The following is a 24318-nucleotide window of genomic DNA, read 5'->3' as shown; positions in this document are numbered from 1 at the left end:
CCAACATGGACTGACATTCTGGCCTACTTTCAGCCGATGCGACTTGTCTGTCGCTGAACAGTCGCTTTTTATGTATTCAGCACCTATGTATAATGTTGTAAAAATGCTCTAGAAGCTAAAGTCGCAGAAATGTCACACATATTTGGCCTGCAACTTTCTGTGCGACAAATTCAGACAGGAAAAATCAGTATAAATCCTTAGAAAATTATCCCCCAGTGTCTCCATCTGCTGGCGGTATTGAATAAGCATTGCTGCACTGATGGGGTATGCATTAGACGAAAAAAAAGAAGAAAAAGAAGAATAATATGCCCAGAAAAGAGGCGAAAAGGAGAAAAACGTAAAAAAACGTGAAAAAAAAGTAAGAGGAAGAGAAGGGAAAAAAAGGTGGAAATGGGTTTAAAAGTGATTTCGGCGGAGAAATATATATATATATATATATATATATATATATATATATGCGCACACACACACATAGATATAAACGTATTCTCCGTTGAGATATTGCAGCCGCTGCTGTGTCCAGGCCCAGGAGCCTTAGCACTGTGCTGTGATGTCACTCAATACCACTGACATCACTAGGTGTAAACAACATCTCTCCTTTGCTGTGTATGTGACTATGGAGCTGTTTGGTGATGTCGTCTATTACGGCCTTCATAGAAGCAACAGGAGATTGTTGCATCCATCTTGAACCCTCAGAACTACAGTGCTATGATGTCACTCACTTCCACAGGCCTTGCAGAGTGTAAACAACAACAACCCAGCTTTGTTGTGTATGTAACCATAGGGATTTGTGATGTCACCTAGAACCTTCACAGCAGCGACAGCTTTATGAGGAGCATCAGCACTGCTCTGCCTGAGCAGAACCATCACCGCCATAGGTTGTCAAATAACCCGGATTTAACCCACACAGGTAAGTCCAATGGGGTGCAGGCATGTCCTCTATGCTTACAGCTTCCCGTGGGTGTTGGTTTGATACCGTTTGGGGACAGCCAAGGAGGCATCTGCAGGCAACAAAGGTAGGTGTGTGCTTGTGTGTGTGTTTCCTATGCAGATCCTAAGCCCAGTGTCACATGCAAGTAGGAGGAGTAAGAAGGGTTCCTGGCAAATCCGGGTTATGGATTGCATTTAAAAAGGCCCCGTGGGAGTGCAATGGGCCCCTGTCTTGCTGCTTAGCAATAATGGTATGGGTTTAGGTTCTGCTGTGTGTACTGGTGGTTGACTGCCCCCCAGCCCAGAGTGTGCATGGAAAATTGTCTGGCAGCCTCCCTGACAGCAAGCAGTGATAGTGCCCATGAAGGGGACCTTGTTGGGCCCGCCCCTTTCACGGTTATCGCTTCTCGGCCTTTTGGCTAAGATCAAGTGTAGTATCTGTTCTTATCAGTTTAATATCTGATACGTCCCCTATCTGGGGACCATATATTAAATGGATTTTTGAGAACGGGGGCCGATTTCGAAGCTTGCTTCCGTCGCCCTATGCATTGACCCGATATGGCAGTATCTTCGGGTACAGTGCACCACCCCCTTACAGGGTTAAAAAGAAAGATTCCTACTTTCATTGCTACCTGCTTGCTGGCTAGCCAGCTAGCCAGCCCTGTGGGCCTTGCTGCTGCTGCAGCCAAAAAACAAAAGGTGGTGCTGCTGCTGCTTCTGCTGCTTCTGCTTCTGCTTGTGTCTGGCCCCTGTTGGAGCGTCCAGGCACAGGACTTCTGCTGCTGCTGACTAAATGGCCTCCTTAATTGGATCATTTGAGTAGCCAGCACACCTGTGCAGGTAGGGCATGACATGATAGGCAGCTGCCTTGATAGCGGGTGGGTGCTGAATGTTCCTAATTGACAAAATAAGATTAATGCTTATGAAGAAATATAAAATCTCATCCCTTCCCCAATATCGCGCCACACCCCTACCCCTTAATTCCCTGGTTGAACTTGATGGACATATGTCTTTTTTCGACCGTACTAACTATGTAACTATGTAACATAACATGGGGGGGGGGGGGTCTCCTGGCTGTTCACACAGGTGTGTCATTGCTGTACATTGACCATGCATTGCTTCTGTGGTATTGCAAAGGCAAAGACAAATGCTTCCAGCCATCCATTGCACTAATGGATTGGTCATCAGCTGGCTGTCTATGTCCCGCATCAATATAGACCAAAGTACAGAGGGTTAGGCTATGCTATTGTGCACCTACCTGATGCATCAGAAGGTGCGAGGCCCTTGCTAAATTCTGTGCACAGACTTTGAGATCTATGCTTTAGACTGTATCTAAACCTGCTCCAACATGGACTGACATTCTGGCCTACTTTCAGCCGATGCGACTTGTCTGTCGCTGAACAGTCGCTTTTTATGTATTCAGCACCTATGTATAATGTTGTAAAAATGCTCTAGAAGCTAAAGTCGCAGAAATGTCACACATATTTGGCCTGCAACTTTCTGTGCGACAAATTCAGACAGGAAAAATCAGTATAAATCCTTAGAAAATTATCCCCCAGTGTCTCCATCTGCTGGCGGTATTGAATAAGCATTGCTGCACTGATGGGGTATGCATTAGACGAAAAAAAAGAAGAAAAAGAAGAATAATACGCCCAGAAAAGAGGCGAAAAGGAGAAAAACGTAAAAAAACGTGAAAAAAAAGTAAGAGGAAGAGAAGGGAAAAAAAGGTGGAAATGGGTTTAAAAGTGATTTCGGCGGAGAAATATATATATATATATATATATATATATATATATATATATATATGCGCACACACACACATAGATATAAACGTATTCTCCGTTGAGATATTGCAGCCGCTGCTGTGTCCAGGCCCAGGAGCCTTAGCACTGTGCTGTGATGTCACTCAATACCACTGACATCACTAGGTGTAAACAACATCTCTCCTTTGCTGTGTATGTGACTATGGAGCTGTTTGGTGATGTCGTCTATTACGGCCTTCATAGAAGCAACAGGAGATTGTTGCATCCATCTTGAACCCTCAGAACTACAGTGCTATGATGTCACTCACTTCCACAGGCCTTGCAGAGTGTAAACAACAACAACCCAGCTTTGTTGTGTATGTAACCATAGGGATTTGTGATGTCACCTAGAACCTTCACAGCAGCGACAGCTTTATGAGGAGCATCAGCACTGCTCTGCCTGAGCAGAACCATCACCGCCATAGGTTGTCAAATAACCCGGATTTAACCCACACAGGTAAGTCCAATGGGGTGCAGGCATGTCCTCTATGCTTACAGCTTCCCGTGGGTGTTGGTTTGATACCGTTTGGGGACAGCCAAGGAGGCATCTGCAGGCAACAAAGGTAGGTGTGTGCTTGTGTGTGTGTTTCCTATGCAGATCCTAAGCCCAGTGTCACATGCAAGTAGGAGGAGTAAGAAGGGTTCCTGGCAAATCCGGGTTATGGATTGCATTTAAAAAGGCCCCGTGGGAGTGCAATGGGCCCCTGTCTTGCTGCTTAGCAATAATGGTATGGGTTTAGGTTCTGCTGTGTGTACTGGTGGTTGACTGCCCCCCAGCCCAGAGTGTGCATGGAAAATTGTCTGGCAGCCTCCCTGACAGCAAGCAGTGATAGTGCCCATGAAGGGGACCTTGTTGGGCCCGCCCCTTTCACGGTTATCGCTTCTCGGCCTTTTGGCTAAGATCAAGTGTAGTATCTGTTCTTATCAGTTTAATATCTGATACGTCCCCTATCTGGGGACCATATATTAAATGGATTTTTGAGAACGGGGGCCGATTTCGAAGCTTGCTTCCGTCGCCCTATGCATTGACCCGATATGGCAGTATCTTCGGGTACAGTGCACCACCCCCTTACAGGGTTAAAAAGAAAGATTCCTACTTTCATTGCTACCTGCTTGCTGGCTAGCCAGCTAGCCAGCCCTGTGGGCCTTGCTGCTGCTGCAGCCAAAAAACAAAAGGTGGTGCTGCTGCTGCTTCTGCTGCTTCTGCTGCTTCTGCTTCTGCTTGTGTCTGGCCCCTGTTGGAGCGTCCAGGCACAGGACTTCTGCTGCTGCTGACTAAATGGCCTCCTTAATTGGATCATTTGAGTAGCCAGCACACCTGTGCAGGTAGGGCATGACATGATAGGCAGCTGCCTTGATAGCGGGTGGGTGCTGAATGTTCCTAATTGACAAAATAAGATTAATGCTTATGAAGAAATATAAAATCTCATCCCTTCCCCAATATCGCGCCACACCCCTACCCCTTAATTCCCTGGTTGAACTTGATGGACATATGTCTTTTTTCGACCGTACTAACTATGTAACTATGTAACATAACATGGGGGGGGGGGTCTCCTGGCTGTTCACACAGGTGTGTCATTGCTGTACATTGACCATGCATTGCTTCTGTGGTATTGCAAAGGCAAAGACAAATGCTTCCAGCCATCCATTGCACTAATGGATTGGTCATCAGCTGGCTGTCTATGTCCCGCATCAATATAGACCAAAGTACAGAGGGTTAGGCTATGCTATTGTGCACCTACCTGATGCATCAGAAGGTGCGAGGCCCTTGCTAAATTCTGTGCACAGACTTTGAGATCTATGCTTTAGACTGTATCTAAACCTGCTCCAACATGGACTGACATTCTGGCCTACTTTCAGCCGATGCGACTTGTCTGTCGCTGAACAGTCGCTTTTTATGTATTCAGCACCAATGTATAATGTTGTAAAAATGCTCTAGAAGCTAAAGTCGCAGAAATGTCACACATATTTGGCCTGCAACTTTCTGTGCGACAAATTCAGACAGGAAAAATCAGTATAAATCCTTAGAAAATTATCCCCCAGTGTCTCCATCTGCTGGCGGTATTGAATAAGCATTGCTGCACTGATGGGGTATGCATTAGACGAAAAAAAAGAAGAAAAAGAAGAATAATACGCCCAGAAAAGAGGCGAAAAGGAGAAAAACTTAAAAAAACGTGAAAAAAAAGTAAGAGGAAGAGAAGGGAAAAAAAGGTGGAAATGGGTTTAAAAGTGATTTCGGCGGAGAAATATATATATATATATATATATATATATATATATATATATATGCGCACACACACACATAGATATAAACGTATTCTCCGTTGAGATATTGCAGCCGCTGCTGTGTCCAGGCCCAGGAGCCTTAGCACTGTGCTGTGATGTCACTCAATACCACTGACATCACTAGGTGTAAACAACATCTCTCCTTTGCTGTGTATGTGACTATGGAGCTGTTTGGTGATGTCGTCTATTACGGCCTTCATAGAAGCAACAGGAGATTGTTGCATCCATCTTGAACCCTCAGAACTACAGTGCTATGATGTCACTCACTTCCACAGGCCTTGCAGAGTGTAAACAACAACAACCCAGCTTTGTTGTGTATGTAACCATAGGGATTTGTGATGTCACCTAGAACCTTCACAGCAGCGACAGCTTTATGAGGAGCATCAGCACTGCTCTGCCTGAGCAGAACCATCACCGCCATAGGTTGTCAAATAACCCGGATTTAACCCACACAGGTAAGTCCAATGGGGTGCAGGCATGTCCTCTATGCTTACAGCTTCCCGTGGGTGTTGGTTTGATACCGTTTGGGGACAGCCAAGGAGGCATCTGCAGGCAACAAAGGTAGGTGTGTGCTTGTGTGTGTGTTTCCTATGCAGATCCTAAGCCCAGTGTTACATGCAAGTAGGAGGAGTAAGAAGGGTTCCTGGCAAATCCGGGTTATGGATTGCATTTAAAAAGGCCCCGTGGGAGTGCAATGGGCCCCTGTCTTGCTGCTTAGCAATAATGGTATGGGTTTAGGTTCTGCTGTGTGTACTGGTGGTTGACTGCCCCCCAGCCCAGAGTGTGCATGGAAAATTGTCTGGCAGCCTCCCTGACAGCAAGCAGTGATAGTGCCCATGAAGGGGACCTTGTTGGGCCCGCCCCTTTCACGGTTATCGCTTCTCGGCCTTTTGGCTAAGATCAAGTGTAGTATCTGTTCTTATCAGTTTAATATCTGATACGTCCCCTATCTGGGGACCATATATTAAATGGATTTTTGAGAACGGGGGCCGATTTCGAAGCTTGCTTCCGTCGCCCTATGCATTGACCCGATATGGCAGTATCTTCGGGTACAGTGCACCACCCCCTTACAGGGTTAAAAAGAAAGATTCCTACTTTCATTGCTACCTGCTTGCTGGCTAGCCAGCTAGCCAGCCCTGTGGGCCTTGCTGCTGCTGCAGCCAAAAAACAAAAGGTGGTGCTGCTGCTGCTTCTGCTGCTTCTGCTTCTGCTTGTGTCTGGCCCCTGTTGGAGCGTCCAGGCACAGGACTTCTGCTGCTGCTGACTAAATGGCCTCCTTAATTGGATCATTTGAGTAGCCAGCACACCTGTGCAGGTAGGGCATGACATGATAGGCAGCTGCCTTGATAGCGGGTGGGTGCTGAATGTTCCTAATTGACAAAATAAGATTAATGCTTATGAAGAAATATAAAATCTCATCCCTTCCCCAATATCGCGCCACACCCCTACCCCTTAATTCCCTGGTTGAACTTGATGGACATATGTCTTTTTTCGACCGTACTAACTATGTAACTATGTAACATAACTGTCACGATGCCGGCTGGCAGGTAGTGGATCCTCTGTGCCAGAGAGGGATTGGCGTGGACCGTGCTAGTGGACCGGTTCTAAGCCACTACTGGTTTTCACCAGAGCCCGCCGCAAAGCGGGATGGTCTTGCTGCGGCGGTAGTGACCAGGTCGTATCCACTAGCAACGGCTCACCTCTCTGGCTGCTGAAGATAGGCGCGGTACAAGGGAGTAGGCAAAAGCAAGGTCGGACGTAGCAGAAGGTCGGGGCAGGCAGCAAGGATCGTAGTCAGGGGCAACGGCAGAAGGTCTGGAAACACAGGCAAGGAACACACAAGGAACGCTTTCACTGGCACTAAGGCAACAAGATCCGGCAAGGGAGTGCAGGGGAAGTGAGGTGATATAGGGAAGTGCACAGGTGAACACACTAATTGGGACCACTACGCCAATCAGCGGCGCAGTGGCCCTTTAAATCGCAGAGACCCGGCGCGCGCGCGCCCTAGGGAGCGGGGCCGCGCGCGCCGGGACAGAACAGACGGAGAGCGAGTCAGGTAGGGGAGCCGGGGTGCGCATCGCGAGCGGGCGCTACCCGCATCGCGAATCGCATCCCGGCTGGCAGCGGAATCGCAGCGCCCCGGGTCAGAGGACGTGACCGGAGCGCTGCCGCGGGGAGAGTGAAGCGAGCGCTCCGGGGAGGAGCGGGGACCCGGAGCGCTCGGCGTAACAGTACCCCCCCCCTTGGGTCTCCCCCTCTTCTTAGAACCTGAGAACCTGAGGAGCAGACTTTTGTCTAGGATGTTGTCCTCAGGTTCCCAGGATCTCTCTTCAGGACCACAACCCTCCCAGTCCACTAAAAAAAAATTTTTCCCTCTGACCTTTTTGGCAGCTAAAATTTCTTTGACCGAGAAGATGTCCGAGGAGCCAGAAACAGGAGTGGGAGGAACAGATTTGGGAGAAAAACGGTTGAGGATGAGTGGTTTGAGAAGAGAGACGTGAAAGGCATTAGGGATACGAAGAGAGGGAGGAAGAAGAAGTTTATAAGAGACAGGATTAATTTGACACAAAATTTTGAAAGGACCAAGATAGCGTGGTCCCAACTTGTAGCTAGGGACACGGAAGCGGACATATTTAGCGGAGAGCCATACCTTGTCTCCAGGGGAAAAAACGGGGGGAGCTCTTCTTTTCTTATCCGCGAACTTCTTCATGCGTGATGAAGCCTGTAAGAGAGAATTTTGGGTCTCTTTCCATATGATGGAAAGGTCACGAGAAATTTCATCCACAGCGGGCAGACCAGAGGGCAAGGGAGTAGGGAGGGGGGGAAGAGGGTGACGGCCGTACACCACGAAAAATGGGGATTTGGAGGAAGACTCAGAGACCCTGAAGTTATACGAGAATTCGGCCCATGGGAGGAGATCTGCCCAGTCATCCTGGCGGGAGGAAACAAAATGTCGCAAATAATCACCCAAGATCTGGTTAATCCTTTCTACTTGTCCATTGGACTGGGGATGATATGCAGAAGAAAAATTTAATTTAATCTTGAGTTGTTTACAGAGAGCCCTCCAGAATTTAGACACGAATTGGACGCCTCTATCCGAGACAATCTGCGTAGGCAACCCGTGAAGACGAAAAATGTGTACAAAAAATTGTTTAGCCAACTGAGGCGCAGAAGGAAGACCAGGAAGAGGGATGAAATGTGCCATTTTGGAGAATCGATCAACGACCACCCAAATAACAGTGTTGCCACGGGAAGGGGGTAAATCAGTAATAAAATCCATACCAATCAGAGACCAAGGCTGTTCGGGGACAGGCAGAGGATGAAGAAAACCAGCGGGCTTCTGGCGAGGAGTCTTATCCCGGGCACAGATAGTGCAGGCTCGCACAAAGTCCACAACATCCGTCTCCAGAGTCGGCCACCAATAGAAGCGGGAGATGAGTTGCACAGATTTCTTGATACCCGCATGACCTGCGAGATGGGAGGAGTGACCCCATTTGAGGATTCCGAGGCGTTGGCGAGGAGAAACAAAGGTCTTTCCTGGAGGAGTCTGCCTGATGGAGGCAGGAGAAGTGGAGATCAGGCAGTCAGGTGGAATGATGTGTTGCGGAGAGAGTTCAACTTCTGAGGCATCCGAGGAACGAGAGAGAGCATCGGCCCTAATGTTCTTATCGGCAGGACGAAAGTGAATCTCAAAATTAAATCGGGCAAAGAACAGAGACCACCGGGCCTGGCGAGGATTCAGCCGTTGGGCAGACTGGAGGTAGGAGAGGTTCTTGTGGTCGGTGTAGATAATAACAGGAGAACTTGATCCCTCCAGCAGATGCCTCCATTCCTCAAGTGCTAATTTAATGGCTAGAAGCTCTCGATCCCCGATGGAGTAGTTCCTCTCCGCTGGAGAGAAGGTCCTAGAGAAAAAACCACAAGTGACAGCATGCCCGGAAGAATTTTTTTGTAGAAGAACAGCTCCAGCTCCCACTGAGGAGGCATCAACCTCCAATAGGAAGGGTTTGGAAGGGTCAGGTCTGGAGAGGACGGGAGCCGAAGAAAAGGCAGACTTGAGTCGTTTAAAGGCGTCTTCTGCTTGAGGAGGCCAGGACTTGGGATCAGCATTTTTTTTGGTTAAAGCCACGATAGGAGCCACAATGGTAGAAAAATGTGGAATAAATTGCCTGTAATAATTGGCGAACCCCAAAAAGCGTTGGATAGCACGGAGTCCGGAGGGGCGTGGCCAATCTAAGACGGCAGAGAGTTTGTCTGGATCCATCTGTAGTCCCTGGCCAGAGACCAAATATCCTAGAAAAGGAAGAGATTGGCATTCAAACAGACATTTCTCAATTTTGGCATAGAGTTGGTTGTCACGAAGTCTCTGAAGAACCATACGGACATGCTGGCGGTGTTCTTCTAGATTGGCAGAAAAAATTAGGATATCGTCCAGATATACAACAACACAGGAGTATAACAGATCACGAAAAATTTCATTGACAAAGTCTTGGAAGACGGCAGGGGCGTTGCACAGTCCAAAGGGCATGACCAGATACTCAAAGTGTCCATCTCTGGTGTTAAATGCCGTTTTCCACTCGTCCCCCTCTCTGATGCGGATGAGGTTATAGGCGCCTCTTAAGTCCAATTTAGTGAAGATGTGGGCACCTTGGAGGCGATCAAAGAGTTCAGAGATGAGGGGTAAGGGGTAGCGGTTCTTAACCGTGATTTTATTAAGACCGCGGTAGTCAATGCAAGGACGTAGGGAGCCATCTTTTTTGGACACAAAGAAAAATCCGGCTCCGGCAGGAGAGGAGGATTTACGGATAAAGCCCTTTTTTAGATTCTCCTGGACGTATTCGGACATGGCAAGAGTCTCTGGGGCAGAGAGAGGATAAATTCTGCCCCGGGGTGGAGTAGTGCCCGGGAGGAGGTCGATAGGGCAATCATAAGGCCTGTGAGGAGGTAGAGTCTCAGCTTGTTTTTTGCAGAAAACATCCGCGAAGTCCATATAGGCCTTAGGGAGACCGGTTACTGGAGGAACCACAGAGTTACGGCAAGGGTTACTGGGAACCGGTTTTAGACAGTTCTTGGAACAAGAGGACCCCCAACTCTTGATCTCCCCAGTGGACCAATCCAGGGTAGGGGAATGAAGTTGAAGCCAGGGAAGTCCAAGGAGAATTTCCGAGGTGCAATTGGGGAGGACCAAAAGTTCAATCCTCTCATGATGAGATCCGATGCTCATAAGAAGGGGCTCCGTGCGGAAACGTATGGTACAGTCCAATCTTTCATTATTTACACAATTGATGTAGAGGGGTCTGGCGAGACTGGTCACCGGGATGTTGAACCTGTTGACGAGAGAGGCCAAAATAAAATTTCCTGCAGATCCTGAGTCCAAGAAGGCCATTGTAGAGAAGGAGAAGGCAGAGGCAGACATCCGCACAGGCACAGTAAGACGTGGAGAAGCAGAGTAGACATCAAGGACTGTCTCACCTTTGTGCGGAGTCAGCGTACGTCTTTCCAGGCGGGGAGGACGGATAGGACAATCTCTTAGGAAGTGTTCGGTACTAGCACAGTACAGGCAGAGATTCTCCATACGGCGTCGTGTCCTCTCTTGAGGTGTCAGGCGAGACCGGTCGACCTGCATAGCCTCCACGGCGGGAGGCACAGGAACAGATTGCAGGGGACCAGAGGAGAGAGGAGCCGAGGAGGAGAAACGCCTCGTGCGAACAGAGTCCATATCTTGGCGGAGTTCCTGACGCCTTTCGGAAAAACGCATGTCAATGCGAGTGGCTAGGTGAATAAGTTCATGTAGATTAGCAGGAATTTCTCGTGCGGCCAGAACATCTTTAATGTTGCTGGATAGGCCTTTTTTGAAGGTCGCGCAGAGGGCCTCATTATTCCAGGACAATTCTGAAGCAAGAGTACGGAATTGTACGGCATACTCGCCAACGGAAGAATTACCCTGGACCAGGTTCAACAGGGCAGTCTCAGCAGAAGAGGCTCGGGCAGGTTCCTCAAAGACACTTCGGATTTCCGAGAAGAAGGAGTGTACAGAGGCAGTGACGGGGTCATTGCGGTCCCAGAGCGGTGTGGCCCATGACAGGGCTTTTCCGGACAGAAGGCTGACTACGAAAGCCACCTTAGACCTTTCAGTGGGAAACAGGTCCGACATCATCTCCAGATGCAGGGAACATTGGGAAAGAAAGCCACGGCAAAACTTAGAGTCCCCATCAAATTTATCCGGCAAGGATAAGCGTATCCCAGGAGCGGCCACTCGCTGCGGAGGAGGTGCAGGAGCTGGCGGAGGAGATGACTGCTGAAGCTGTGGTAGTAACTGTTGTAGCATAACGGTCAGTTGAGACAGCTGTTGGCCTTGTTGCGCTATCTGTTGTGACTGCTGGGCGACCACCGTGGTGAGGTCAGCGACAACTGGCAGAGGAACTTCAGCGGGATCCATGGCCGGATCTACTGTCACGATGCCGGCTGGCAGGTAGTGGATCCTCTGTGCCAGAGAGGGATTGGCGTGGACCGTGCTAGTGGACCGGTTCTAAGCCACTACTGGTTTTCACCAGAGCCCGCCGCAAAGCGGGATGGTCTTGCTGCGGCGGTAGTGACCAGGTCGTATCCACTAGCAACGGCTCACCTCTCTGGCTGCTGAAGATAGGCGCGGTACAAGGGAGTAGGCAAAAGCAAGGTCGGACGTAGCAGAAGGTCGGGGCAGGCAGCAAGGATCGTAGTCAGGGGCAACGGCAGAAGGTCTGGAAACACAGGCAAGGAACACACAAGGAACGCTTTCACTGGCACTAAGGCAACAAGATCCGGCAAGGGAGTGCAGGGGAAGTGAGGTGATATAGGGAAGTGCACAGGTGAACACACTAATTGGGACCACTGCGCCAATCAGCGGCGCAGTGGCCCTTTAAATCGCAGAGACCCGGCGCGCGCGCGCCCTAGGGAGCGGGGCCGCGCGCGCCGGGACAGAACAGACGGAGAGCGAGTCAGGTAGGGGAGCCGGGGTGCGCATCGCGAGCGGGCGCTACCCGCATCGCGAATCGCATCCCGGCTGGCAGCGGAATCGCAGCGCCCCGGGTCAGAGGACGTGACCGGAGCGCTGCCGCGGGGAGAGTGAAGCGAGCGCTCCGGGGAGGAGCGGGGACCCGGAGCGCTCGGCGTAACAATAACATGGGGGGGGGGGTCTCCTGGCTGTTCACACAGGTGTGTCATTGCTGTACATTGACCATGCATTGCTTCTGTGGTATTGCAAAGGCAAAGACAAATGCTTCCAGCCATCCATTGCACTAATGGATTGGTCATCAGCTGGCTGTCTATGTCCCGCATCAATATAGACCAAAGTACAGAGGGTTAGGCTATGCTATTGTGCACCTACCTGATGCATCAGAAGGTGCGAGGCCCTTGCTAAATTCTGTGCACAGACTTTGAGATCTATGCTTTAGACTGTATCTAAACCTGCTCCAACATGGACTGACATTCTGGCCTACTTTCAGCCGATGCGACTTGTCTGTCGCTGAACAGTCGCTTTTTATGTATTCAGCACCTATGTATAATGTTGTAAAAATGCTCTAGAAGCTAAAGTCGCAGAAATGTCACACATATTTGGCCTGCAACTTTCTGTGCGACAAATTCAGACAGGAAAAATCAGTATAAATCCTTAGAAAATTATCCCCCAGTGTCTCCATCTGCTGGCGGTATTGAATAAGCATTGCTGCACTGATGGGGTATGCATTAGACGAAAAAAAAGAAGAAAAAGAAGAATAATACGCCCAGAAAAGAGGCGAAAAGGAGAAAAACGTAAAAAAACGTGAAAAAAAAGTAAGAGGAAGAGAAGGGAAAAAAAGGTGGAAATGGGTTTAAAAGTGATTTCGGCGGAGAAATATATATATATATATATATATATATATATATATATATATATATATGCGCACACACACACATAGATATAAACGTATTCTCCGTTGAGATATTGCAGCCGCTGCTGTGTCCAGGCCCAGGAGCCTTAGCACTGTGCTGTGATGTCACTCAATACCACTGACATCACTAGGTGTAAACAACATCTCTCCTTTGCTGTGTATGTGACTATGGAGCTGTTTGGTGATGTCGTCTATTACGGCCTTCATAGAAGCAACAGGAGATTGTTGCATCCATCTTGAACCCTCAGAACTACAGTGCTATGATGTCACTCACTTCCACAGGCCTTGCAGAGTGTAAACAACAACAACCCAGCTTTGTTGTGTATGTAACCATAGGGATTTGTGATGTCACCTAGAACCTTCACAGCAGCGACAGCTTTATGAGGAGCATCAGCACTGCTCTGCCTGAGCAGAACCATCACCGCCATAGGTTGTCAAATAACCCGGATTTAACCCACACAGGTAAGTCCAATGGGGTGCAGGCATGTCCTCTATGCTTACAGCTTCCCGTGGGTGTTGGTTTGATACCGTTTGGGGACAGCCAAGGAGGCATCTGCAGGCAACAAAGGTAGGTGTGTGCTTGTGTGTGTGTTTCCTATGCAGATCCAAAGCCCAGTGTCACATGCAAGTAGGAGGAGTAAGAAGGGTTCCTGGCAAATCCGGGTTATGGATTGCATTTAAAAAGGCCCCGTGGGAGTGCAATGGGCCCCTGTCTTGCTGCTTAGCAATAATGGTATGGGTTTAGGTTCTGCTGTGTGTACTGGTGGTTGACTGCCCCCCAGCCCAGAGTGTGCATGGAAAATTGTCTGGCAGCCTCCCTGACAGCAAGCAGTGATAGTGCCCATGAAGGGGACCTTGTTGGGCCCGCCCCTTTCACGGTTATCGCTTCTCGGCCTTTTGGCTAAGATCAAGTGTAGTATCTGTTCTTATCAGTTTAATATCTGATACGTCCCCTATCTGGGGACCATATATTAAATGGATTTTTGAGAACGGGGGCCGATTTCGAAGCTTGCTTCCGTCGCCCTATGCATTGACCCGATATGGCAGTATCTTCGGGTACAGTGCACCACCCCCTTACAGGGTTAAAAAGAAAGATTCCTACTTTCATTGCTACCTGCTTGCTGGCTAGCCAGCTAGCCAGCCCTGTGGGCCTTGCTGCAGCCAAAAAACAAAAGGTGGTGCTGCTGCTGCTTCTGCTGCTTCTGCTTCTGCTTGTGTCTGGCCCCTGTTGGAGCGTCCAGGCACAGGACTTCTGCTGCTGCTGACTAAATGGCCTCCTTAATTGGATCATTTGAGTAGCCAGCACACCTGTGCAGGTAGGGCATGACATGATAGGCAGCTGCCTTGATAGCGGGTGGGTGCTGAATGTTCCTAATTGACAAAATAAGATTAATGCTTATGAAGAAATATAAAATCTCATCCCTTCCCCAATATCGCGCCACACCCCTACCCCTTAATTCCCTGGTTGAACTTGATGGACATATGTCTTTTTTCGACCGTACTAACTATGTAACTATGTAACATAACATGGGGGGGGGGTCTCCTGGCTGTTCACACAGGTGTGTCATTGCTGTACATTGACCATGCATTGCTTCTGTGGTATTGCAAAGGCAAAGACAAATGCTTCCAGCCATCCATTGCACTAATGGATTGGTCATCAGCTGGCTGTCTATGTCCCGCATCAATATAGACCAAAGTACAGAGGGTTAGGCTATGCTATTGTGCACCTACCTGATGCATCAGAAGGTGCGAGGCCCTTGCTAAATTCTGTGCACAGACTTTGAGATCTATGCTTTAGACTGTATCTAAACCTGCTCCAACATGGACTGACATTCTGGCCTACTTTCAGCCGATGCGACTTGTCTGTCGCTGAACAGTCGCTTTTTATGTATTCAGCACCTATGTATAATGTTGTAAAAATGCTCTAGAAGCTAAAGTCGCAGAAATGTCACACATATTTGGCCTGCAACTTTCTGTGCGACAAATTCAGACAGGAAAAATCAGTATAAATCCTTAGAAAATTATCCCCCAGTGTCTCCATCTGCTGGCGGTATTGAATAAGCATTGCTGCACTGATGGGGTATGCATTAGACGAAAAAAAAGAAGAAAAAGAAGAATAATACGCCCAGAAAAGAGGCGAAAAGGAGAAAAACGTAAAAAAACGTGAAAAAAAAGTAAGAGGAAGAGAAGGGAAAAAAAGGTGGAAATGGGTTTAAAAGTGATTTCGGCGGAGAAATATATATATATATATATATATATATATATATATATATATATGCGCACACACACACATAGATATAAACGTATTCCCCGTTGAGATATTGCAGCCGCTGCTGTGTCCAGGCCCAGGAGCCTTAGCACTGTGCTGTGATGTCACTCAATACCACTGACATCACTAGGTGTAAACAACATCTCTCCTTTGCTGTGTATGTGACTATGGAGCTGTTTGGTGATGTCGTCTATTACGGCCTTCATAGAAGCAACAGGAGATTGTTGCATCCATCTTGAACCCTCAGAACTACAGTGCTATGATGTCACTCACTTCCACAGGCCTTGCAGAGTGTAAACAACAACAACCCAGCTTTGTTGTGTATGTAACCATAGGGATTTGTGATGTCACCTAGAACCTTCACAGCAGCGACAGCTTTATGAGGAGCATCAGCACTGCTCTGCCTGAGCAGAACCATCACCGCCATAGGTTGTCAAATAACCCGGATTTAACCCACACAGGTAAGTCCAATGGGGTGCAGGCATGTCCTCTATGCTTACAGCTTCCCGTGGGTGTTGGTTTGATACCGTTTGGGGACAGCCAAGGAGGCATCTGCAGGCAACAAAGGTAGGTGTGTGCTTGTGTGTGTGTTTCCTATGCAGATCCTAAGCCCAGTGTCACATGCAAGTAGGAGGAGTAAGAAGGGTTCCTGGCAAATCCGGGTTATGGATTGCATTTAAAAAGGCCCCGTGGGAGTGCAATGGGCCCCTGTCTTGCTGCTTAGCAATAATGGTATGGGTTTAGGTTCTGCTGTGTGTACTGGTGGTTGACTGCCCCCCAGCCCAGAGTGTGCATGGAAAATTGTCTGGCAGCCTCCCTGACAGCAAGCAGTGATAGTGCCCATGAAGGGGACCTTGTTGGGCCCGCCCCTTTCACGGTTATCGCTTCTCGGCCTTTTGGCTAAGATCAAGTGTAGTATCTGTTCTTATCAGTTTAATATCTGATACGTCCCCTATCTGGGGACCATATATTAAATGGATTTTTGAGAACGGGGGCCGATTTCGAAGCTTGCTTCCGTCGCCCTATGCATTGACCCGATATGGCAGTATCTTCAGGTACAGTGCACCACCCCCTTACAGGGTTAAAAAGAAAGATTCCTACTTTCATTGCTACCTGCTTGCTGGCTAGCCAGCTAGCCAGCCCTGTGGGCCTTGCTGCTGCTGCAGCCAAAAAACAAAAGGTGGTGCTGCTGCTGCTTCTGCTGCTTCTGCTTCTGCTTGTGTCTGGCCCCTGTTGGAGCGTCCAGGCACAGGACTTCTGCTGCTGCTGACTAAATGGCCTCCTTAATTGGATCATTTGAGTAGCCAGCACACCTGTGCAGGTAGGGCATGACATGATAGGCAGCTGCCTTGATAGCGGGTGGGTGCTGAATGTTCCTAATTGACAAAATAAGATTAATGCTTATGAAGAAATATAAAATCTCATCCCTTCCCCAATATCGCGCCACACCCCTACCCCTTAATTCCCTGGTTGAACTTGATGGACATATGTCTTTTTTCGACCGTACTAACTATGTAACTATGTAACATAACATGGGGGGGGGGTCTCCTGGCTGTTCACACAGGTGTGTCATTGCTGTACATTGACCATGCATTGCTTCTGTGGTATTGCAAAGGCAAAGACAAATGCTTCCAGCCATCCATTGCACTAATGGATTGGTCATCAGCTGGCTGTCTATGTCCCGCATCAATATAGACCAAAGTACAGAGGGTTAGGCTATGCTATTGTGCACCTACCTGATGCATCAGAAGGTGCGAGGCCCTTGCTAAATTCTGTGCACAGACTTTGAGATCTATGCTTTAGACTGTATCTAAACCTGCTCCAACATGGACTGACATTCTGGCCTACTTTCAGCCGATGCGACTTGTCTGTCGCTGAACAGTCGCTTTTTATGTATTCAGCACCTATGTATAATGTTGTAAAAATGCTCTAGAAGCTAAAGTCGCAGAAATGTCACACATATTTGGCCTGCAACTTTCTGTGCGACAAATTCAGACAGGAAAAATCAGTATAAATCCTTAGAAAATTATCCCCCAGTGTCTCCATCTGCTGGCGGTATTGAATAAGCATTGCTGCACTGATGGGGTATGCATTAGACGAAAAAAAAAGAAGAAAAAGAAGAATAATACGCCCAGAAAAGAGGCGAAAAGGAGAAAAACGTAAAAAAACGTGAAAAAAAAGTAAGAGGAAGAGAAGGGAAAAAAAGGTGGAAATGGGTTTAAAAGTGATTTCGGCGGAGAAATATATATATATATATATATATATATATATATATATATATATATATATGCGCACACACACACATAGATATAAACGTATTCTCCGTTGAGATATTGCAGCCGCTGCTGTGTCCAGGCCCAGGAGCCTTAGCACTGTGCTGTGATGTCACTCAATACCACTGACATCACTAGGTGTAAACAACATCTCTCCTTTGCTGTGTATGTGACTATGGAGCTGTTTGGTGATGTCGTCTATTACGGCCTTCATAGAAGCAACAGGAGATTGTTGCATCCATCTTGAACCCTCAGAACTACAGTGCTATGATGTCACTCACTTCCACAGGCCTTGCAGAGTGTAAACAACAACAACCCAGCTTTGTTGTGTATGTAACCATAGGGATTTGTGATGTCACCTAGAACCTTCACAGCAGCGACAGCTTTATGAGGAGCATCAGCACTGCTCTGCCTGAGCAGAACCATCACCGCCATAGGTTGTCAAATAACCCGGATTTAACCCACACAGGTAAGTCCAATGGGGTGCAGGCATGTCCTCTATGCTTACAGCTTCCCGTGGGTGTTGGTTTGATACCGTTTGGGGACAGCCAAGGAGGCATCTGCAGGCAACAAAGGTAGGTGTGTGCTTGTGTGTGTGTTTCCTATGCAGATCCTAAGCCCAGTGTCACATGCAAGTAGGAGGAGTAAGAAGGGTTCCTGGCAAATCCGGGTTATGGATTGCATTTAAAAAGGCCCCGTGGGAGTGCAATGGGCCCCTGTCTTGCTGCTTAGCAATAATGGTATGGGTTTAGGTTCTGCTGTGTGTACTGGTGGTTGACTGCCCCCCAGCCCAGAGTGTGCATGGAAAATTGTCTGGCAGCCTCCCTGACAGCAAGCAGTGATAGTGCCCATGAAGGGGACCTTGTTGGGCCCGCCCCTTTCACGGTTATCGCTTCTCGGCCTTTTGGCTAAGATCAAGTGTAGTATCTGTTCTTATCAGTTTAATATCTGATACGTCCCCTATCTGGGGACCATATATTAAATGGATTTTTGAGAATGGGGGCCGATTTCGAAGCTTGCTTCCGTCGCCCTATGCATTGACCCGATATGGCAGTATCTTCGGGTACAGTGCACCACCCCCTTACAGGGTTAAAAAGAAAGATTCCTACTTTCATTGCTACCTGCTTGCTGGCTAGCCAGCTAGCCAGCCCTGTGGGCCTTGCTGCTGCTGCAGCCAAAAAACAAAAGGTGGTGCTGCTGCTGCTTCTGCTGCTTCTGCTTCTGCTTGTGTCTGGCCCCTGTTGGAGCGTCCAGGCACAGGACTTCTGCTGCTGCTGACTAAATGGCCTCCTTAATTGGATCATTTGAGTAGCCAGCACACCTGTGCAGGTAGGGCATGACATGATAGGCAGCTGCCTTGATAGCGGGTGGGTGCTGAATGTTCCTAATTGACAAAATAAGATTAATGCTTATGAAGAAATATAAAATCTCATCCCTTCCCCAATATCGCGCCACACCCCTACCCCTTAATTCCCTGGTTGAACTTGATGGACATATGTCTTTTTTCGACCGTACTAACTATGTAACTATGTAACATAACATGGGGGGGGGGTCTCCTGGCTGTTCACACAGGTGTGTCATTGCTGTACATTGACCATGCATTGCTTCTGTGGTATTGCAAAGGCAAAGACAAATGCTTCCAGCCATCCATTGCACTAATGGATTGGTCATCAGCTGGCTGTCTATGTCCCGCATCAATATAGACCAAAGTACAGAGGGTTAGGCTATGCTATTGTGCACCTACCTGATGCATCAGAAGGTGCGAGGCCCTTGCTAAATTCTGTGCACAGACTTTGAGATCTATGCTTTAGACTGTATCTAAACCTGCTCCAACATGGACTGACATTCTGGCCTACTTTCAGCCGATGCGACTTGTCTGTCGCTGAACAGTCGCTTTTTATGTATTCAGCACCTATGTATAATGTTGTAAAAATGCTCTAGAAGCTAAAGTCGCAGAAATGTCACACATATTTGGCCTGCAACTTTCTGTGCGACAAATTCAGACAGGAAAAATCAGTATAAATCCTTAGAAAATTATCCCCCAGTGTCTCCATCTGCTGGCGGTATTGAATAAGCATTGCTGCACTGATGGGGTATGCATTAGACGAAAAAAAAGAAGAAAAAGAAGAATAATACGCCCAGAAAAGAGGCGAAAAGGAGAAAAACGTAAAAAAACGTGAAAAAAAAGTAAGAGGAAGAGAAGGGAAAAAAAGGTGGAAATGGGTTTAAAAGTGATTTCGGCGGAGAAATATATATATATATATATATATATATATATATATATATATATATATGCGCACACACACACATAGATATAAACGTATTCTCCGTTGAGATATTGCAGCCGCTGCTGTGTCCAGGCCCAGGAGCCTTAGCACTGTGCTGTGATGTCACTCAATACCACTGACATCACTAGGTGTAAACAACATCTCTCCTTTGCTGTGTATGTGACTATGGAGCTGTTTGGTGATGTCGTCTATTACGGCCTTCATAGAAGCAACAGGAGATTGTTGCATCCATCTTGAACCCTCAGAACTACAGTGCTATGATGTCACTCACTTCCACAGGCCTTGCAGAGTGTAAACAACAACAACCCAGCTTTGTTGTGTATGTAACCATAGGGATTTGTGATGTCACCTAGAACCTTCACAGCAGCGACAGCTTTATGAGGAGCATCAGCACTGCTCTGCCTGAGCAGAACCATCACCGCCATAGGTTGTCAAATAACCCGGATTTAACCCACACAGGTAAGTCCAATGGGGTGCAGGCATGTCCTCTATGCTTACAGCTTCCCGTGGGTGTTGGTTTGATACCGTTTGGGGACAGCCAAGGAGGCATCTGCAGGCAACAAAGGTAGGTGTGTGCTTGTGTGTGTGTTTCCTATGCAGATCCTAAGCCCAGTGTCACATGCAAGTAGGAGGAGTAAGAAGGGTTCCTGGCAAATCCGGGTTATGGATTGCATTTAAAAAGGCCCCGTGGGAGTGCAATGGGCCCCTGTCTTGCTGCTTAGCAATAATGGTATGGGTTTAGGTTCTGCTGTGTGTACTGGTGGTTGACTGCCCCCCAGCCCAGAGTGTGCATGGAAAATTGTCTGGCAGCCTCCCTGACAGCAAGCAGTGATAGTGCCCATGAAGGGGACCTTGTTGGGCCCGCCCCTTTCACGGTTATCGCTTCTCGGCCTTTTGGCTAAGATCAAGTGTAGTATCTGTTCTTATCAGTTTAATATCTGATACGTCCCCTATCTGGGGACCATATATTAAATGGATTTTTGAGAACGGGGGCCGATTTCGAAGCTTGCTTCCGTCGCCCTATGCATTGACCCGATATGGCAGTATCTTCGGGTACAGTGCACCACCCCCTTACAGGGTTAAAAAGAAAGATTCCTACTTTCATTGCTACCTGCTTGCTGGCTAGCCAGCTAGCCAGCCCTGTGGGCCTTGCTGCTGCTGCAGCCAAAAAACAAAAGGTGGTGCTGCTGCTGCTTCTGCTGCTTCTGCTTCTGCTTGTGTCTGGCCCCTGTTGGAGCGTCCAGGCACAGGACTTCTGCTGCTGCTGACTAAATGGCCTCCTTAATTGGATCATTTGAGTAGCCAGCACACCTGTGCAGGTAGGGCATGACATGATAGGCAGCTGCCTTGATAGCGGGTGGGTGCTGAATGTTCCTAATTGACAAAATAAGATTAATGCTTATGAAGAAATATAAAATCTCATCCCTTCCCCAATATCGCGCCACACCCCTACCCCTTAATTCCCTGGTTGAACTTGATGGACATATGTCTTTTTTCGACCGTACTAACTATGTAACTATGTAACATAACATGGGGGGGGGGGGGTCTCCTGGCTGTTCACACAGGTGTGTCATTGCTGTACATTGACCATGCATTGCTTCTGTGGTATTGATTGCAAAGGCAAAGACAAATGCTTCCAGCCATCCATTGCACTAATGGATTGGTCATCAGCTGGCTGTCTATGTCCCGCATCAATATAGACCAAAGTACAGAGGGTTAGGCTATGCTATTGTGCACCTACCTGATGCATCAGAAGGTGCGAGGCCCTTGCTAAATTCTGTGCACAGACTTTGAGATCTATGCTTTAGACTGTATCTAAACCTGCTCCAACATGGACTGACATTCTGGCCTACTTTCAGCCGATGCGACTTGTCTGTCGCTGAACAGTCGCTTTTTATGTATTCAGCACCTATGTATAATGTTGTAAAAATGCTCTAGAAGCTAAAGTCGCAGAAATGTCACACATATTTGGCCTGCAACTTTCTGTGCGACAAATTCAGACAGGAAAAATCAGTATAAATCCTTAGAAAATTATCCCCCAGTGTCTCCATCTGCTGGCGGTATTGAATAAGCATTGCTGCACTGATGGGGTATGCATTAGACGAAAAAAAAGAAGAAAAAGAAGAATAATACGCCCAGAAAAGAGGCGAAAAGGAGAAAAACGTAAAAAAACGTGAAAAAAAAGTAAGAGGAAGAGAAGGGAAAAAAAGGTGGAAATGGGTTTAAAAGTGATTTCGGCGGAGAATATATATATATATATATATATATATATATATATATATATATATATATGCGCACACACACACATAGATATAAACGTATTCTCCGTTGAGATATTGCAGCCGCTGCTGTGTCCAGGCCCAGGAGCCTTAGCACTGTGCTGTGATGTCACTCAATACCACTGACATCACTAGGTGTAAACAACATCTCTCCTTTGCTGTGTATGTGACTATGGAGCTGTTTGGTGATGTCGTCTATTACGGCCTTCATAGAAGCAACAGGAGATTGTTGCATCCATCTTGAACCCTCAGAACTACAGTGCTATGATGTCACTCACTTCCACAGGCCTTGCAGAGTGTAAACAACAACAACCCAGCTTTGTTGTGTATGTAACCATAGGGATTTGTGATGTCACCTAGAACCTTCACAGCAGCGACAGCTTTATGAGGAGCATCAGCACTGCTCTGCCTGAGCAGAACCATCACCGCCATAGGTTGTCAAATAACCCGGATTTAACCCACACAGGTAAGTCCAATGGGGTGCAGGCATGTCCTCTATGCTTACAGCTTCCCGTGGGTGTTGGTTTGATACCGTTTGGGGACAGCCAAGGAGGCATCTGCAGGCAACAAAGGTAGGTGTGTGCTTGTGTGTGTGTTTCCTATGCAGATCCTAAGCCCAGTGTCACATGCAAGTAGGAGGAGTAAGAAGGGTTCCTGGCAAATCCGGGTTATGGATTGCATTTAAAAAGGCCCCGTGGGAGTGCAATGGGCCCCTGTCTTGCTGCTTAGCAATAATGGTATGGGTTTAGGTTCTGCTGTGTGTACTGGTGGTTGACTGCCCCCCAGCCCAGAGTGTGCATGGAAAATTGTCTGGCAGCCTCCCTGACAGCAAGCAGTGATAGTGCCCATGAAGGGGACCTTGTTGGGCCCGCCCCTTTCACGGTTATCGCTTCTCGGCCTTTTGGCTAAGATCAAGTGTAGTATCTGTTCTTATCAGTTTTCATGCTGGTGGGGATGGGTGCTGCATGGAGGATGCAGTTGTACCAGGGCTTTCCGGGGCTGGTTCTGAGGAATCAGCTCGACGGCTGCCCCGATGTGACCTGTTCCCTTCGGGTCTCGCCATGAGGCTGAGAGGGTCTAGAGCCGAGGTACTTTTGTGCCTCGGGGAGTGGTGACCCCGAGGTGCCGAAACTCACTGGGAGAATAGACTCACTGAGTTGAAGCACGGGCACCATAATCTCTTCACCTTGTGGCACTCACCTCTTGATTCCCGGCCTTCTGGCTAGGATCAGAGAAATTTTTATAGATCCGGCCGGATGTCCGGGCAGTATATCTGCACACATTCACTTATTTATTTATTTTTTGTCTCACTGTGTCACTTTTTGCGTGTTGTGTGTTCACAGGATTTGTCAGGATGCGGTAGCCCTTCTGGGTGTCCCTCCTGGCGGTCTAGGGGAGGTGTGTGTGGCCATTAGGTTCCGCACCTCCCTGCAAACACCCCGGGTACTCCTGCTTTGGCAGGGTACCTACCGTAATCGGCTCTGCGGGCAGATACCTTGGCTAACGCCAAGGGGGATGCCGGGAGCATTTGTGGTCCCCTAGTAGCTTCGGCGAAAAGGGACATCGAACCTGGAACCTCGCAGGTACCTTTTGGTCCGGAGGCGAAGGGTAAGGTTTGTTGGGGGGCCTCTCTCCTATCGGAGAAGGGCTTGCGATAGACCGCATCCTTTGTGCACGTTTTTTTTAGTGTAACACGTTTGCACTTTTTCTTGCACTTTGGGTGAATCGAAAGCACGTTCCTCGGCTTTAGATAAAAAAAAAAAAATCTGTTCTTATCAGTTTAATATCTGATACGTCCCCTATCTGGGGACCATATATTAAATGGATTTTTGAGAACGGGGGCCGATTTCGAAGCTTGCTTCCGTCGCCCTATGCATTGACCCGATATGGCAGTATCTTCGGGTACAGTGCACCACCCCCTTACAGGGTTAAAAAGAAAGATTCCTACTTTCATTGCTACCTGCTTGCTGGCTAGCCAGCTAGCCAGCCCTGTGGGCCTTGCTGCTGCTGCAGCCAAAAAACAAAAGGTGGTGCTGCTGCTGCTTCTGCTGCTTCTGCTTCTGCTTGTGTCTGGCCCCTGTTGGAGCGTCCAGGCACAGGACTTCTGCTGCTGCTGACTAAATGGCCTCCTTAATTGGATCATTTGAGTAGCCAGCACACCTGTGCAGGTAGGGCATGACATGATAGGCAGCTGCCTTGATAGCGGGTGGGTGCTGAATGTTCCTAATTGACAAAATAAGATTAATGCTTATGAAGAAATATAAAATCTCATCCCTTCCCCAAT

General features: G+C 48.0%; 7 non-coding genes and 2 pseudogenes across 7 annotated transcripts; all 9 read left to right on the top strand.

Annotated features, from left to right (window-relative positions):
• The first annotated feature begins 1329 nt into the window (after nucleotides 1–1329).
• On the top strand, nucleotides 1330–1520 carry LOC130310922 (U2 spliceosomal RNA). Its single transcript, XR_008859385.1, has one exon. It is a non-coding gene; the product is annotated as a U2 spliceosomal RNA (small nuclear RNA).
• Nucleotides 1521–3608: 2088 nt separating this feature from the next.
• Nucleotides 3609–3799, top strand: LOC130310952 (U2 spliceosomal RNA). The gene has a single exon (XR_008859412.1). It is a non-coding gene; the product is annotated as a U2 spliceosomal RNA (small nuclear RNA).
• Nucleotides 3800–5892: 2093 nt separating this feature from the next.
• On the top strand, nucleotides 5893–6083 carry LOC130310951 (U2 spliceosomal RNA). Its single transcript, XR_008859411.1, has one exon. It is a non-coding gene; the product is annotated as a U2 spliceosomal RNA (small nuclear RNA).
• A 7723-nt stretch (nucleotides 6084–13806) lies between these two features.
• LOC130310945 (U2 spliceosomal RNA) lies at nucleotides 13807–13997 on the top strand. Its single transcript, XR_008859408.1, has one exon. It is a non-coding gene; the product is annotated as a U2 spliceosomal RNA (small nuclear RNA).
• A 2077-nt stretch (nucleotides 13998–16074) lies between these two features.
• Nucleotides 16075–16265, top strand: LOC130310946 (U2 spliceosomal RNA). Its single transcript, XR_008859409.1, has one exon. It is a non-coding gene; the product is annotated as a U2 spliceosomal RNA (small nuclear RNA).
• A 2090-nt stretch (nucleotides 16266–18355) lies between these two features.
• LOC130310921 (U2 spliceosomal RNA) lies at nucleotides 18356–18546 on the top strand. The gene has a single exon (XR_008859384.1). It is a non-coding gene; the product is annotated as a U2 spliceosomal RNA (small nuclear RNA).
• Nucleotides 18547–20633: 2087 nt separating this feature from the next.
• On the top strand, nucleotides 20634–20824 carry LOC130310933 (U2 spliceosomal RNA). The gene has a single exon (XR_008859396.1). It is a non-coding gene; the product is annotated as a U2 spliceosomal RNA (small nuclear RNA).
• A 2095-nt stretch (nucleotides 20825–22919) lies between these two features.
• Nucleotides 22920–23017, top strand: LOC130310949 (U2 spliceosomal RNA; annotated as a pseudogene).
• Nucleotides 23018–23773: 756 nt separating this feature from the next.
• On the top strand, nucleotides 23774–23952 carry LOC130310948 (U2 spliceosomal RNA; annotated as a pseudogene).
• Nucleotides 23953–24318: the final 366 nt, after the last annotated feature.

Source organism: Hyla sarda, unplaced genomic scaffold (genome assembly GCF_029499605.1).
Source record: "Hyla sarda isolate aHylSar1 unplaced genomic scaffold, aHylSar1.hap1 scaffold_1604, whole genome shotgun sequence".
Taxonomy (NCBI): Eukaryota; Metazoa; Chordata; class Amphibia; order Anura; family Hylidae; genus Hyla; species Hyla sarda.
Note: the sequence above shows the minus strand (reverse complement) of the source record. Positions and strands in the feature narration are given on the sequence as shown.